Source organism: Rhinopithecus roxellana, chromosome 7 (assembly GCF_007565055.1).
Source record: "Rhinopithecus roxellana isolate Shanxi Qingling chromosome 7, ASM756505v1, whole genome shotgun sequence".
Classification (NCBI taxonomy): Eukaryota; Metazoa; Chordata; class Mammalia; order Primates; family Cercopithecidae; genus Rhinopithecus; species Rhinopithecus roxellana.
The window spans coordinates 137,712,365-137,728,050 of NC_044555.1; the positions used below are offsets into that span (position 1 = coordinate 137,712,365).

The 15,686-nt window shown below is 41.9% G+C and overlaps 1 protein-coding gene across 1 annotated transcript in view; it reads left to right on the top strand.

Annotated features, from left to right (window-relative positions):
- Positions 1-5,346: 5,346 nt before the first annotated feature.
- Positions 5,347-15,686, top strand: part of PASD1 (PAS domain containing repressor 1) — a 99,392-nt gene continuing 89,052 nt past the window's right edge. Inside the window, exon 1 of the mRNA XM_010358580.2 lies at positions 5,347-5,666. The gene's annotated coding sequence lies outside the window, so the exon portion shown is untranslated. The remainder of the gene's footprint in view (positions 5,667-15,686) is intronic.

The window sequence follows — 15,686 nt, forward strand, 5'->3', positions numbered from 1 at the left end:
AAACTGCATCAACTAATGTGCAAAATAACCAGCTAGCATCATGATGACAGGATCCAATTCACACCTAACAATATTAACCTTAAATGTAAATGGGCTAAATGCCCCAATTAAAAGACACTGACTGGCAAATAGGATAAAGAGTCAAGACCCATCTGTGTGCGGTATTCAGGAGACCCATCTCACATGCAAACACTCACATAGGCTCAAAATAAAGGGATGGAGGAATATTTACCAAGCAAATGGAAGGCATAAAAAGCAAGGATTGCAATCCTAGTCTCTGATGAAACAGACTTTAAACCAACAAAGATCAAAGAAGACAAAGAAGGGCATCACATAATTGTAAAGGGATCAATGCCACAAGACGAACTAACTATCCTAAATATACGTGCACCCAATATAGGAGCACCCAGATTCACAAAAAAACAGTTCTTGGAGACCTACAAAGAGACTTAGACTCACACACAATAATAGTGGGAGACTTTAACACCCCACTGTCAATATTAGACAGATGAATGAGACAGAAAATTAAAAAGGATATTCAGGACTTGAACTCAGCTCTGGACCAAGTGGACCTAGTAGACATCTACAGAACTCTCCACCCCAAATCAACAGAAAATACATTCTTCTCAGTCCCACATGGCACTTATTCTAAAATAAGCCACATAATTGGAAGTAAAGCACTCCTCAGCACATGCAAAAGAAACGAAATCATAACAAACAGTCTCTCAGACAGCAGTGCAATGAAATTAGAACTCAGGATCAAGAAACTCACTCAAAACTGCACAACTACATGGAAATTGAACAACCTGCTCCTGAATGACTCCTGAGTAAATAACGAAATTAACTCGGAAATAAAGAAGTTCTTGAAACCAACAAGAACAAAGAGACAAAGTATCAGAATCTCTGGGACACAGCTAAAGCAATGTTAAGAGGGAAACTTAAAGCACTAAATGCCGGCATCAGAAAGCTGGAAAGATCTGAAATCAACACCCTAACATCACAATTAAAAGAACTAGAGAAGAGCAAACAAATTCAAAAGCTAGCAGAAGACAAGAAATAACTAAGATCACAGCAGAACTGAAGGAGATAAAGACATGAAAAACCCTTCAAAAAAATCAAGGAATCCAGAAGCTGGTTTTTTGAAAAGATTAACAAAATAGATAGACCGCTAGCCAGACTAATAAAGAAGAGAGAAGAATCAAATAGACACAATAAAAAATGATAAAGGGGATATCACCACTGATACCACAGAAATACAAACTACCATCAGAGAATACTATAAACTTTTATATGCAAATAAACTAGAAAATTTAGGAGAAATGGATAAATTCCTGGACACATACACCCTCCCAAGATTAAACCAGGAAGAAATCAAATCCCTGAATAGACCAATGACAAGTTCTATAATTGAGGCAGTAATTAATAGCCTACCAACCAAAAAAAGCCCAGGACCAGATGGATTCACAGCCGAATTCTACCAGAGGTAGAAAGAGGAGCTGGTACCATTCATTCTGAGACTATTTCAAGCAATAGAAAAAGAGGGACTCCTCCCTAATTCGTTTTACGAGGCCAGCATCATCCTGATACCAAAACCTGGCAGAGACACAACAAAAAAAGGGCCATTACATGTTCTCACTCATAAGTGGGAGTTGACCAATGAGAACAAATGTACACAAGGTGAAAGACATCACACACCGGGGCCTGCTGGGGGTTGGGAGGCAAGGAGAGGGAGAGCATTAGGACAAATACCTAATGCATGCGGGGCTTAAAACCTAGATGACGGGTTAATAGGCGCAGCAAACCACCATGGCACATGTATACCTATGTATACCTATGTAACAAACCTGTGCGTTCTGCACATGTATCCCAGAGCTTAAAGTAAAAGAAAAAAAGGGAAATTAATTGGCAATTCACCAAGAAAAAATTAATGAAATACATGATCTATTACTCTATAAAAAGATGTTCAACCCTACTGATAATATTTAAGAAATAAAAATCAAAACAATAAAAAACTCTAGCAAAGTTATGTATATTCACCTGTTGCGGAGTGAGGAGAGAAAAGCTGTCATTATAACTGGGAGGGGTATTAGAGGAGGTGAGGCTGGCATTGGGCCTTTCTCAACAAGCAAAAATGGTGGCGGTGGTGGTAGGGGAGCTGACAGTATTCCCATTATGGAAGTGATGTGACATGAACTTCGTTTTAGAGGTCACAATGGCTGCTCGGCGGAGAACAGTTTGGAGGGGTCGAGAGTGGAGGCAGCAAGAACTCCAGTCAGGAGTGTAGACTAGAGTTGATAGCGATGTGAACTAAAGCAGTGCCAGTGATGGAGGAGAGGACAGTTCATATGGCATCTCTTGTGCCTAAAGAACATTTTTAGCACCAGAAAGCCTGACTGTTTTTGAGATTTTTGCCAGAGAGCAATAATCATGCTATACAGGAGAGACTTGGCATCTAAAAATGGATCTTATATCCGGTTTGTACTCCTGGAATTATGAAGACTATAGTAGGTAACGAAATAGAAGTCACCCACTGTATGTTTGATGAATAGAGCTGAAAACTGTATAGACATAAAACGAGGATTCTTCTAGAATTAATTGGTTGATTTTTTAAAAAATTCCAAATAAATTAAAATAGCACTACTTAAATTTCTTTTATGTATTTATCATTAAGTTTTTCCACAAGTAAAATAGAGCAGATGTCTTTAAGGTACACCACTACGTATTAACATCATACTCCCCCCCCCCCCGAAAAATGGAGGACTATTGAGGAAAACTCAAATCACACATTGATCAGTGTATTTCAGACGTAATGGAAATATTACCAAGGCTTCACAAAATTGCATTCAAATAAACTGGAGATGAACAAAAGTGTGAGTATTCTTACAAGCCAAGATGACTTCATGTTGATTTTGTACAAGTTTGCTCTGTTTTGCCTCAAGAGATGTGAAAATGAGATACTTATCTCCTCTGAGGATGAACCAAACAAATGACAGTTTGATGACCACATAGAAATAAAACCTTACCTCACTTGCCTTTATGTCTTCCAAGGAATTCCTCCAGAGATTTCTATGAAATTTCCGGGCTTGCTGTACAGGCTACTCACAACTGTCTTTTCTTTGCAGACAAGTGCCTAGTCTTTGATATCGACCAGTCCCCCTGCGAAAAGAGCAGAGGTAAGATGATACTTCCAAGAAAGACCACTAGAGTCTCAGGCCAAAGTTCCCCAAATCCTGCATCCCATGTTCAGGTGGGATGGGCATCTAGAAGCCCTTCCTGCTTTTGGTGAGTATTCTATTGTGGTTCCCGGTGGTAATTACAGCCTCATTGACCAGGACCACCTTCCTGCCAGGCCCTTTGCTAAGTGCTTTGCATGCATCATCCCACTGAAGCATCCCAATTTTGTGAGGCAAGTACTATTTATTACTGGGACCATTGTCAGGAGAAGGACACCATGACTTCAGAGATATTAATTACGTTCTCTAAGACTGGTCAGGATTTATAGTTAAGCCCAAACTCTTCCCGTTCTTTGCTGCCGCTAATCTCTCTGCTTTTGTGGCGGAAGTCATGCCTCCTTTCTGAGGAAGCTTGGTTGAGATTTTATCAGGAGAAAAGCATGTAAAAATCCTTTTTGAACGTCGTTTCTGGCAACTCATTACTAAATTTACAATTAAAGTTAATTTATGCAGACAATATACTCTACAAATGACAAGCATTACATACATACATGTTATCACCCCTTTGCATGTAATATGGCACTTAAAGAAGGGAAGTGATTTGCTTAAGGACAAGAATTGCATGTGTGTTGGGGAAGAAGAGACCTGATTTCTCTGCCCCTAGAAGGGCATTGTGATTTAGGTTCCTAGAAGTGTTACATAAATGCCTGCCTCGCAAAACAACTTCTTTGCTCTATCATTTCCTGGTTATTTCAGATGTCACGTCATACTGAAGCTTTTACACTTAATAATTAGAGTTTGTTTGTAGAGACTGAAGGTTGCAGATACAGCTGTGAGTCAGAATGTTTTATTTAAAATGCCGTCAGGAAGACCCATGCTGTTTTAAAATGAGTCCCTTCTGAAACTGGGTTTAGGAGCTTGTTTCTGAAGTTCATTGATCTTCAGTTTTGATGTGGAGAAAATAACACATCCAAAGACCACCTTTCAGAGTGGTCAACTTTTGACATTACAAGGATTGAGTAGGAGGCTGAATGCTCTAGGGCCCTTTCTGTGACATATCCTCCTTGTCAGAGGGGCAGGGGTTATCACTATTATGAATAAAGTTTAATAGTAATGATGTTAAATTAATATGTACTTTGTTCTTCCTGTGCTTAGCAATACAGCAGAATTAAAGTTGGTTTTTGGGCTGGGCACAGTGGCTCATGCCTGTAATCCCAGCACTTTGGCAAACTCAGGTGGGCAGATCACGAGGTCAGGAGATGGAGACCATCCTGGCTAACACGGTGAAACCCCATCTCTACTAAAAACACAAAAAGAAATTAGCCAGGCACGGTGGTGGGCACCTGTAGTCCCAGCTACTTGGGAGGCTGAGGGAGGAGAATGGCATGAATCTGGGAGGTGGAGCTTGCAGTGAGCCGAGATCATGCCACTGCACTCCAGTCTGGGCAACAGAGCGAGACTCTGTCTCAAAAATAAATAAATAAGTAAATAAATAAAGTTGGTTTTTGATCTTTTAACTCTTTGAATGTCTTTTTAACTTGTCTCAAAATTGGTCAGTTTAAGAAAATAACATGTAGTGTTAAATCTATTCCTCATTGAGGATTTATTCAACTCTGGAATGAGTGGTGAGGGAGGCTGTGAGATCATCTTCCCCGTGAGTGTTTAGAAACAGACTGGAGAAATCAAATGGTGTAACATAGGGCAATCCTGCAAAGCTCAGTGGGTGTGTCTCCTGGAAAAGGCCAGAGAGGAGGGCAGATTGGGAGGTGTGAAAAAAAGGCTGGCCTTGTGATTGAGACAACCATACTAAATGAGGCAGCAGGTCAAGGGGAACACTGCAGTTGTTGCCCTCCCTCTGACCTCTGGGGTTCCAGACACCCACTGATGCCCTGCTAAGCTGGACTTGATACTCAACAAGGGTCGCATTTTGCTCTGTGAGGCTACAAAGGCCCTTTAGATCAGGATGGGGTCCTACCTTCTTTAGTTCCACAATGGAGCCGTGATTGGACTAAAAAATACCCCTCTTTTCTGTGATCCATACATTTTCTGGGCTCCATTAAGTGCTGCTCAGGTAGTGCTCCAGGGTCCAGGGAGGGTGGAGAGCCCGGATTGGGGTGGAACCTTTTGACTCAACAAGGTAAGGGCTACGTTGAAGTGGTTTATCTGCACCCCCAGTTTCAGAGGCAGTAGGTATCTCGCACTCCAACATCGCGAGGTCTGGGGAGAAATGCTACCACTCCTCCCCCCACTTCCGCAGCCACGCTGCCTCCGTGCCTGCCCCCTCCTGCCACGCCCCCACCACGCGCTTTGCACTCTGGGGCCCACGCACTTCCCTGAGGAGCTCACTGAGGGAAGAGTCAGTTAGAAGCTGCTCCTCATTTGCAGACTTTCCGGGAGCCCACCCAGTTCCCGGTCTCTCACCGGAGACCACAGGGAGGAGCTTCAAGTCATCCCAAGTCCCTACAGCCTCCAGCAGTGAAGACTTCCACAAGGGTGAGTGAAGTCTGTTAATGAAGGCTACTCCAAAGTAACATGACTTGGGGTGGCGGCTGGGAGCCAGCCCCTTTGTCCCTCCGTGGCTGAGGAGCTCAAGCTACTCCATCAGAGACATTTCCTCCAGGGCCCTCATTTTCCTGGTCATCCTGGGAAGGTTGGTTGGGATGAGGGGGAGGGGGAGAGGTGGCAGTGGGTAGCTGGGGGTTGCACGAGGAAGACCTGAACATTTTGAACCTCCTCCCACATTGGGCACCAGCGCAGGTGCACCATAGAAGGCACCCGTTGAGTTTTCTTTGGACATTTTGAGAAATTGAAGCAGAGTTGGGATGAAAGGAAAGCTTGGGGTTTCGCGAATAGGCTGGCCTGAGCGCGCGGTTCGAGTGAGAATGCCAGGCTTTGTCCGGTAGGGCTGGGCGCGTCTCCATTACGATGGTCGAGGACGGTGTGCTGCGGTGGGCGTGCATATCAAGAGGTTTGCCTGACTTTTAGCAGATTAAGCAGTTTGTGCACGTGAAATCTCAGACTTCAGAATTTTGAGGGCAGCAGTGGCTTTTCGGAGGATCTCCTTGAGGTTTTTGTTGTTATTTGGGTTTGTTTTTCGCTTTTTTGGATTTCAAATGATGAGTTTATGTCAGGATGTGTATTTGGGCACACTTAGACGGAGAACACAGAAGTTGTGGCTACCTTAGAAAATGTATTTTTACAAAATGGAGTCAGATTAGCATGAAAGTGGCAGCAGCCACTATCTGAAGACCTATAATGGAGGTGAGCGTGGGTCCGGTGGCATGCACCTTAGTCTCAGCTACTCGTAAGGCTGAGTTTGAGACCAGCTTGGGCAGACTGTTCTCTACAAAAATTAAAAAAAACAAAAAGCAAAAAACAAAAATTAGCCGGGCGTGTGGTGCCCAGCTAGTCAGGAGACTGAGGTGGGAGGAATCACTTGAGCCTGGGAGTTCGAGATTGCAGTGAGTCATGAATGAACCATGGCACCCCAGCCTGAGCAACAGAGCAGGACCCTGTATTTTCATTCAAAACTTCCTGCAAAAATTACAGCTCATAAGACAATATTTTATCAGTTACTCATCCATCTTAAGGGAACGTAACTTTCCAACGGATAAAATCAAGAATGTAAATTACTCTACACTGGATTATGTATTATGCATGCCATACACCACACAATATGCCAGGAAAGGCAGGTGGCAAAGTCATGCTCCAAAGGAGATCCAGGAACAAAATCAGGCGTCCTAGTTTTTTTGAGATATCCCTACTGATTGGCTGTGCTTTTCTCTAACCTTAGTTCTTTCAGTAAGCTCAGTTTGTATCTAATGTAGATTTGTTGTGCTTATTTCTCTGCCTGTTCTAGAAAAGAGAGTATTGAGGGGTTAAGACACTCAGGCAAGCAAAAGAGAATCCTTTCCACCAAACTCAAGAGAACGGGCAGAAAACATTGGACTCATGACTTTGAAAGTATTCAGGCAAATGTAGCCAGTAGACGCCCTCCAATCTGTCAGTACTTACTTAGACATCTGTCTCCGAGATTAGCCTAGCACTTCCTTGGGAGAGTTGGGAGTGATGGAGGGAGGATGTGGGGGCGGGAACTGGACCTTTCTTCCATCAGCAAAGAACAGGCTGAGGGGTGTTCCTCCTTTTTTTCCCCCAGCAAGTCAGGAGCCAGTGGGAAGTGGCTTTCCAATGGCTGGCCTTTATGTGCAGATTTCTTTGCAAAGTTCTTCACAGATACCCAGTTTCTTGGGTGATAAGAATTACACTACAAATCCTCCTACTCTTAACTGAAAGCTGATAGGGTTGATAAGGTAATTAGGATTGTGGGGAGAGCATTTGGTTGTTGGTAGTAAAACGAAAATTTGTGATAAAAGTGTAGTTTAACTTTCCCGGTTTTAGTCTCAACATTTCATTCAACACATATTCAGAAGTTCTGTTAGAGGCACGTTTTGAGCTAAGATATAGGACAAAGCAACTGAGAATAAAGATGCAAGCTTTTAGGGAGTCCACAGGCAAGTGGAGCAGAGAAACGTGCAAACAAATTATTATATCCCATTATTTGCTTTGAGCTATAATATGTGAATAAGAAACCCAGACACTGGACTTCAAAGAGAAGGGAGTGATCAATTTACCCTGGGTTAGGGCCTCAGCCCATCTTCCCCAAAGAGGAGGATTTAGATTGGGTTTCGAATTATGAGATTAATAACTCTGGAAGGAGAAGGCAGAGGGAGACACACATATTAACAAAATGATGGAGGAGCAATAACGCCTAGCATTTTCCGAAGCAGGAGGTGACCAGGTGAGGGTGGCAACAGTAGGGAGCCATGGCAGGATTTTAAGAAAGTGATTCCCTATGCAGGTTGATATCCTTTATCCAAAATCGTTGGGACCAAAAGTGTATCAGATTTCAGATTTTGGAATACATGTATTTGCATTATGCTTACTGGGTGAGCATCCTTAATCTGAAAATCTGAAGTCCAAAAATGTTCCAGTGAGCATTTTTTGAGTGTCATATTTACACTTAAAAAGTTTCAGATTTTGTCCAGGCACGGTGGCTCACGCCTGTAATCCCAGCACTTTGGGAGGCCGAGGCAGGTGGATCACCTGAGGTCAGGAGTTCGAGACCAGCCTGACCAACATGGAAAAACCCCGTCTCTACCAAGCCCGGCGTGCACCTGTAATCCCAGCTACTTAGGATGCTGAGACAGGAGAATTCTTTGAACCTGGGAGGTGGAGGTAGTGGTGAGCCAAGGTTGCACCACTGCACTCCAACCTGGGCAACAAGAGTGAAACTCCGTCTCAAAATAAATAAATAAATAAATAATAAAAATAAAATTTAAAAAGTTTCAGATTTTGGAGCATTTCAGATTTTGGATTTTCCATTTTCGAGTCAGGGATGCTCAACCATGAGTACACTTGATTTAGAGGTGTACTCATGAGGATTTGCTGGATTGGATTGTTTGGAGGCAGAGTGAAGGAGAGGGAGCTGTTAGCAAAGATCCTACAAGTTTTTGTTTTATACAACTGATTCCACTCACTGAGATGAGGAGCACCGGGACCAGGAGCAATTTGGTAACTTTAGTTTTGAACCTGAGCATAAGGTGCTGGTGAAATATCTAGGAAGTCACTGGATATGCTTCTCGAGCTGGAGCTCAAAGGAATAGTCACAGCTGGAAATAAAGATGCAGTGTCATCAAGGTTTCTTTTTGGCAGAGGCTTCTGGGGACTACTGGCACCTCTTTATGGCTCTGGTGTCAGGGAAATCAGTCAGGGAAATGCCTACCCTGCTCTAGACATAAAAAGCTGCTGTTTATAGTCATGCTGATGTAACTTAGACTGTGTCTGAATGTTGATAGGCAAAGGTCTGTGTGAGAAAGGCTTCCACTAGATTTTCAAGAAGGTACTTCCCAAAAGTCAGTCTCTTAAAAGACAAGATCTAAGCAATTGTCTTTTTGTTTTGTTTTGTTTTGTTTTGTTTTGTTTGAGACAGGGTCTCACTCTGTCACCCAGTCCGGAGTGCAGTGGCATGATCTCAGCTCACTGCAACCTCCGCCTCCCGGGCTCAAGCGATCCTCCTACCTCAGCCTCCTGAGTAGCTGGGACCAAAGGCATATGCCACTATGCCCAGCTAAGTTTTGTATTTTCTTGTAGAGACTGTAGGGTTTTGCTATGTTGTCCAGGCTGGTCTTGAGTTCCTGAGTTCAAGCGATCCGCCCACCTTGGCCTCCCAAAGTTCTGGGATTACAGGTGTGAGCCACCACACCCGGCCAATTGTTGTATTTTTTAATGGAAAATACAAACTACCTTTGACGTCCCAGTTTACACTGAAACTTTACATTTGCCCCTTGTCCTTTATCAAGGGCTTAAGATTTTGGCAAGGCTTTCTCCAAACACTATATAAATATTAAATTGACTTCCAAATGTTGTTTATGAGAACTAGAATACCATTCTTGTTATTTGATATGTATTTATGGAGTGTGTGTGTTCTGACTTGAGTCTAGCTAATGTCCCAGTAGGGTAGGATGTTTTGGACGTTGATGAGTTTTTCTTCTGATTCTATTTCTAACAATTAAGCACATTGTTTAAGTAACTGGTTGTTCCTTGATTATAGAGTGTTCATGACCACTAATAAATGTTCCCCATATTTAAACATACAAGTTGTACCTTTGGGATGGCAGGGAGCTAAGGGCCATCAGCTCTTTTATATGCTAATACCTGAGATCAAGGCACACGATATTACTCAGTCAAGCTAATATTTAGCTTTGGAAGTTAAAGCATAAATTCATGAATTTGAATAGTGTTCTTCTTTCTGCGTTGATATTTAACCATAATGTATGTATGCACACAATGTTCCAAGATTTCTCCTTTTTGTTTTTATTTTTTTGATGATGTATGTTTCACTTGCAGCAATATTTGCTGATTTCATGAATACTACTGACATTTAGGGAAAGGATCTAAGAAGTGTTGAACTAGTGTGTCTTTCTTTAAGCTTGTCTCCTTGTTAAGGTGAACCTTAACATTCAAGGTTAAGGTGATCCTTATCATTTGAGACATTCACCAAATATATGTATGGGTGAGCAATGCGCCTTAGTCTTTTCAGTGGACTTCTCCATCCATGTGGTATCTGATCCTCCTGAGAGCAGCCTTATGTGGTAGGGAGGCCAGGGCTTAGCACCATTTTACAGGTACTCAGACAGGCTAGGTGACTTGCCCAAGATCACACAGCTAGTGCAGAGCTGGGATTAGATCCCAAGAATTCTGACCTCAAGAGGGGTGTTGATTTTCCATTGATTTTGCAATTCCCCCTACTTAAGTCACTAATTTTAAAGTGTGGATTAAGGCAAGTATATTTTGTTGGCTTGCTCTCCTCTAACTTTAGGTCTCCCAGTTGGGAGAATGAACTTGTAGGTTAATAGTTTCCTAGTAGAAAGCAATAAATATATTCCTTAGTGTAGACAATACATTGTGGCAGTTTCACTCTCCTCCTTGGGCTGCGTCAAGATCACTTTGAAACATTCCTGGGTATTCTTCATACAGGACTTAGGGCTGTTTACTCTTTTCCTTCTCCCATATCAGCCTCCTTTGCCAATCATCTTCAGAAATATAGGTGTAAGCTGTGCTGTAAGGCATGAACCACACAGCACTTTGAAATGAGAAAGCTTTAAAGTAACAGGCAGGAATTTGAGGGGGAAATTGAAAAGTCTTTCTGCACAAAATGATTGTACTTTAAGGTGAAATTCACAAACAAGGTCAATCAACATGAAGAATCTGGAAACTCTCATTGAGAGTTGTTTCGTTTTTTTATACATTCCATAAGAAACAAGTTAGAGCTTTCGTGTAAAGTTCTAACTTGTGATTACAGAAGGCATTTGAAGTGTATAGAACAGAGAGTATATTGTAGCTGGCAGCCAGGGCATTTGCAGAGCCTCACATTAATGGGCAAGTGTCTTAACCATCAGCATTGAGAAAAGGAATGGCACAGGAGTAGGGGCTGAGGGTGAGGTGGGGAGAGGGGCTCTGGCATCAGGTAGCCAAGAGTCAGCAACAATTACAGAGATAATTTTAAGTGAGGAGGTCCACAGCATTTCTTTCGGGAAGTGGAAGGTTTCCTTGGCCCCTTTTTCTAATTTGAAAACGATGTGGCTCATATATTGTCAACCTTTTCACTCAGTGGTATATATTTTTTGACCTTTTATGTGATATTAATACTTAATTTGTATATCCATCTTAAATTAGTTTTGTTGCATATAGATTTTTATGTGTGGACATAGCCCTTTATAAAAAAAATTATTCAACAGCTTCTAGGAGACAACTTCTCTGCTTTTTGGGATAAGGCATCCCTGCAGTAGGCAGAGCAGTAGGGTAGGATTCAGGAGAACCGGGGGTTAGGCTGGGGATTACTTGAAGATAAGGGATTTAAAGGAAGTTAGGATTCTGTTCCTCTTCTTGAAGTTGAAATAAAATAAATTAGGGGAAACCTAATTAGATACCTAATTGCTAAAGGGTTTGTTTCCCTACTCAGACTTGCCCTGATTCAAAAACTGTATTTACAGAATGTTCACAGCCATGTAAAATAGACTGGAAAGAAATACTCTAATAAGACAATGTTTCCCTCAGAGTGGTAGAATTATGCTTGTGTTGTCTTTCCTTTCTATTTTGTAAATTTGGCACTCTTTCAAAAAGAAACGTAAAATAAATTTCTTTTTAAAAAAATGAAATTGTAGAAAGAAGCAAGAAGCCTGGCTCATTCCCAGCATTCTAATGGAAAATGATTATAGAGCTCCACAAAACTGGCCGAGGAGCTACATAGTCATGAAAGTTTTTGATCTCTTTGGGAAGTACTGTAGGGAACAGCTCTGCTGGCACTCCCACAGCCCCTTTCCTGTGTGGAGATTGGGCTCTGGGACCTTTGTCTTGAGTGGTAAACGCCCAGCATGCCGCCAGGAGCCCTAGCTGTGGTCACTCCCTCATGGAGCACCTTTTGGGTCTGAGGCTGATAATTGTCCTGCTTCTTATGTGGTAAGCTGTCAGGACTGTGGGCTGCCAGCTGCCTTAGCTTTACTAAAAGGAGGTGGTTGATTCATTCTTTTACTGTGGATTGTCAGCTGAATAAAGCGGCCCACCACAGCCTTAGGGACAAAAGCTCTCCATTAGGATTACACTGCCAGGTTGGAGAATGGCCCTTTCAATGCTGTACAGCCTCAAACAGGGGCTGTATTAAGCTGACCACCTTTATGCAAATCTCTCTCCTTTGTCCAAAGGCCCCCTCATGACAGAGGCCAGCTAAGCCTTTCTGGACAAATAGGCTTTGTGCAAGTCTGGGGGATCACCTAGGTTAGGTGTTTCCAGGAAGAAAAGTGGATTGAGGCGGTTTTGTAAATGTCATTGCTAATAAATTGAACACTGGCAAAACTTGCACTTAAAATGTTACTTGGGAAGAACAGATTATTCTTAAAATGGAACAGATTGAGGTGCCATAGAGTTCTGGAGTGCTGAAATTGTTGTCCTTTGGCATTATGCAAAATAACATTATGTCTTTATCTGTCTTTTCCAGTTCCTTTCTAGTTTCCTCCCTGATCCTGAGCTGCTTTGTTTTTGTTCAGAGTGGAAAGGCTGCTCCCATCTGTGCTCATCTCCTCCTTAGTTGCTGTGGCTCTTTTCTCTGTCCTTGCTGCTGTGTTTTGCCTCCGCCCATCTAATAGAATATTTCCAAGGTCTTATCTTCTTTTCCTCAAGTCACTCCCTTGGGGCGCTCAAGTAATTAGTCTAATTTCAGGTATTCTCTGTGAACATGCCTTGTAGAGTCGTGGATTCCCCAAGCTGAAAGAGACTTCCAAGTCATCTGTCCTACTCATGTCTATGTGGTCAAATTGACAATTCTTGTCAAATAGAGGTTGGAGTTTCTTCCATGTTTCATTGATGCCTAAGCATGCAAGAGAACCTAAAGTTGATGACTTTTCTGTCAGTACTTTTCCATGATTCAGTTTTTCTTTAGGAACGAACACTCTCCTCTTCTGACTTTTAGCTATTTTAGCCCCCACTGCCCCAGGCCCATAACAGTAGCAACACATTTAATTCTTAATCTTTGTTCCTTCTCATATTAGTCTACCTCCTTCATAGCACATCTGGGAGGCATCCTCTCTTGCAAACTTTTTCTCTTCTTTCTGCAACAGCTAACCTCGAACCTTTTCTCAGCCTGTCTGCTTGAGCTCCCCTTGCATCACCTCTTTTAAAATTAGTTTGATCTTGTAAGTCAATTCTCGGAAAATTTTAGTAGTGCCCAGCTACCTCACATATTAAATAAAAATGTTAATATCTTCAGTTAGAGAATCCAGCCTGACCTGACCACTTTGATTTTCTCATTTGATTTTTCTTATCACCTTTTAACATTCCAGCTGCTCAAGTTTTAGAGAATCATTTTGACAGTTATAAGAGCTATAGCTCTTCTTTGAAATAGTAATATTTTAATTTTTCTTTAGGTCCTTTTGATTTACCAAAAAACCCCACAACAACAATAATAACAATAGCAATGAAAACACTGGACACAGTACCTTGCCCATAGTAGATAACTGGGGGGCATGAATGATGAATAAATAAATAAAAGTGTTTGAAATCACTGTAGCTAACTTGATTTTCCCAGAAGCCAGAAATGTAGAACTCACTGTCCTGGAAACTGTATTCTTTCTTCCTTGGTAAATTCCTATGGCGTCAAGTAAAGGGAAACCTTAATAAATATGGACTGAGAGTGGCCTAAAATATTCCACTATAATCTGTAATACTTTCAGGTTCTCTATGGTTTAAATTTAAATTTTTCTTTTCATTTATATATGTAAATCTTTCTGTTTAAAAAGTCCTTTAATGAAGTGTTCCAGTATCATTTTCTCTAGATTGTTTTACTGATTGGCTGTCAATATTTTAAATTGAAAATGGACTGGAGACAGAGAAAAACTTACTTATCAAATTCTTAATTAAATGATTCATGAAGATGTCTTTTAAATGGTTCACTTGAAATATACCTTTATATGAACAGAAATGACTATCTCCATATCAAGTCATCTGTATTAGTTCGTTCTTGCATTGCTACAAAGAAGTGCCTGAGACTGGGTAATTTATAAAGAAAAGAGATTTAATTAACTAACGGTTCTTTAGGTTTTACGGGAAGCATAGTATTGGCTTCTGGATGGAGCTTTTACTCATGGTGGAAAGTGAAGCGGGAGCTTACACATCATGTGGCTAGAGCAAAAGGGGTTGCAGGAGGATGCGGTGGTGACGGGATGGGGAAGGGCATGCTGGGGGTAGAGGATGGGAGTCAGGGGTGAGGGAGGGGAGGTTTTGGGGTGAGGGTGGTGGCTGGGGTCGCATTGGGGGAAGGTGCCACATAGTTTTAAATGACCAAATCTCACAAGAACTCACTCCCTGTGGAGAAGACAGCACCAAGCCATAAGGGATCCACCCCCACGATCCAGTCACCTCCTACCAGGCCCCACCTCCAACCTCAGGGATTACAATTCAACATGAGATTTGGGCAAGGACAAATATGCAAGCTATATCATCATCTGTCCTTCATGTTTTCCTACATTTTTTTCTATGTCTTAGGTCATTCTGTTCTTGCATCTCATGATCTCTGGAGAAACAACAAGTTCTTGATTTTTCAGTTTTCAACTAGCTGAATGTTATTCTTCATAGTTTTACAGGCTATGTTTAGATAGCCTTGTGTTGTGGAGAGAAGCTTACCCTGTTTGCTGCACTGATCAGGGAGAGACTGACAATACAGGACTTTGAAACAGTACCAAGTAAGGCAGGTGCCATAAGGGGTACAGGCAATGTGCTATGGAGATGGAGGAGAGAGTATCAGAAAAGGCTTCTTGGAGAAGGTGCTTTGGGGGAAGTGCTTTGAAAGATTTATATTACTTCATTAAGTAAAGATACAGGGAAGGACATTTTAGGCAAGGAGATGATCATGAGCAAAGGCTGGGCAGTAGGAATGAAGAGTGAGTGTCTGGATAATAGTGGGTACTTCCTGGAATTCATGAATGGTGTGACTGGAAAGGTGAGTTGGGTTGTATTATAGAGAGCCTTGGGTGACAGGCTGAGACAGTTTTACTGTGGTGATGCTTAAAATCTCCAGACAAGAACACATGTGATTATAATAGGAGAACATATTCAATAAATATTTGTGGAGAAATCATATATTGAACTTCTTGTATTTTCCCTTTACTAACATGTCTGTAATGAGGCAAGGTAGAAATGAATTTAATAAACCAAACCAAACTCAAACCTATCTAACTAAGTGGGTTCCAAAGTCCACATGACTACTCCTGCTTGCTTCACAATGTTTTCAAGCGACAAACCTTGTGAGGGGATCTTCCTTGAAGTCACAATTGTGCCAAACAGGTAGTCCCAAGTGCCAGTCACTAGTGAAGTTAAGCACTGGGCATAAGTGCCAACTGTGGGCACCTAACCAGATTCTTGCCAGATGTTCCTTGGCTGATGTGAGTGAAAGTCATCTGTTGA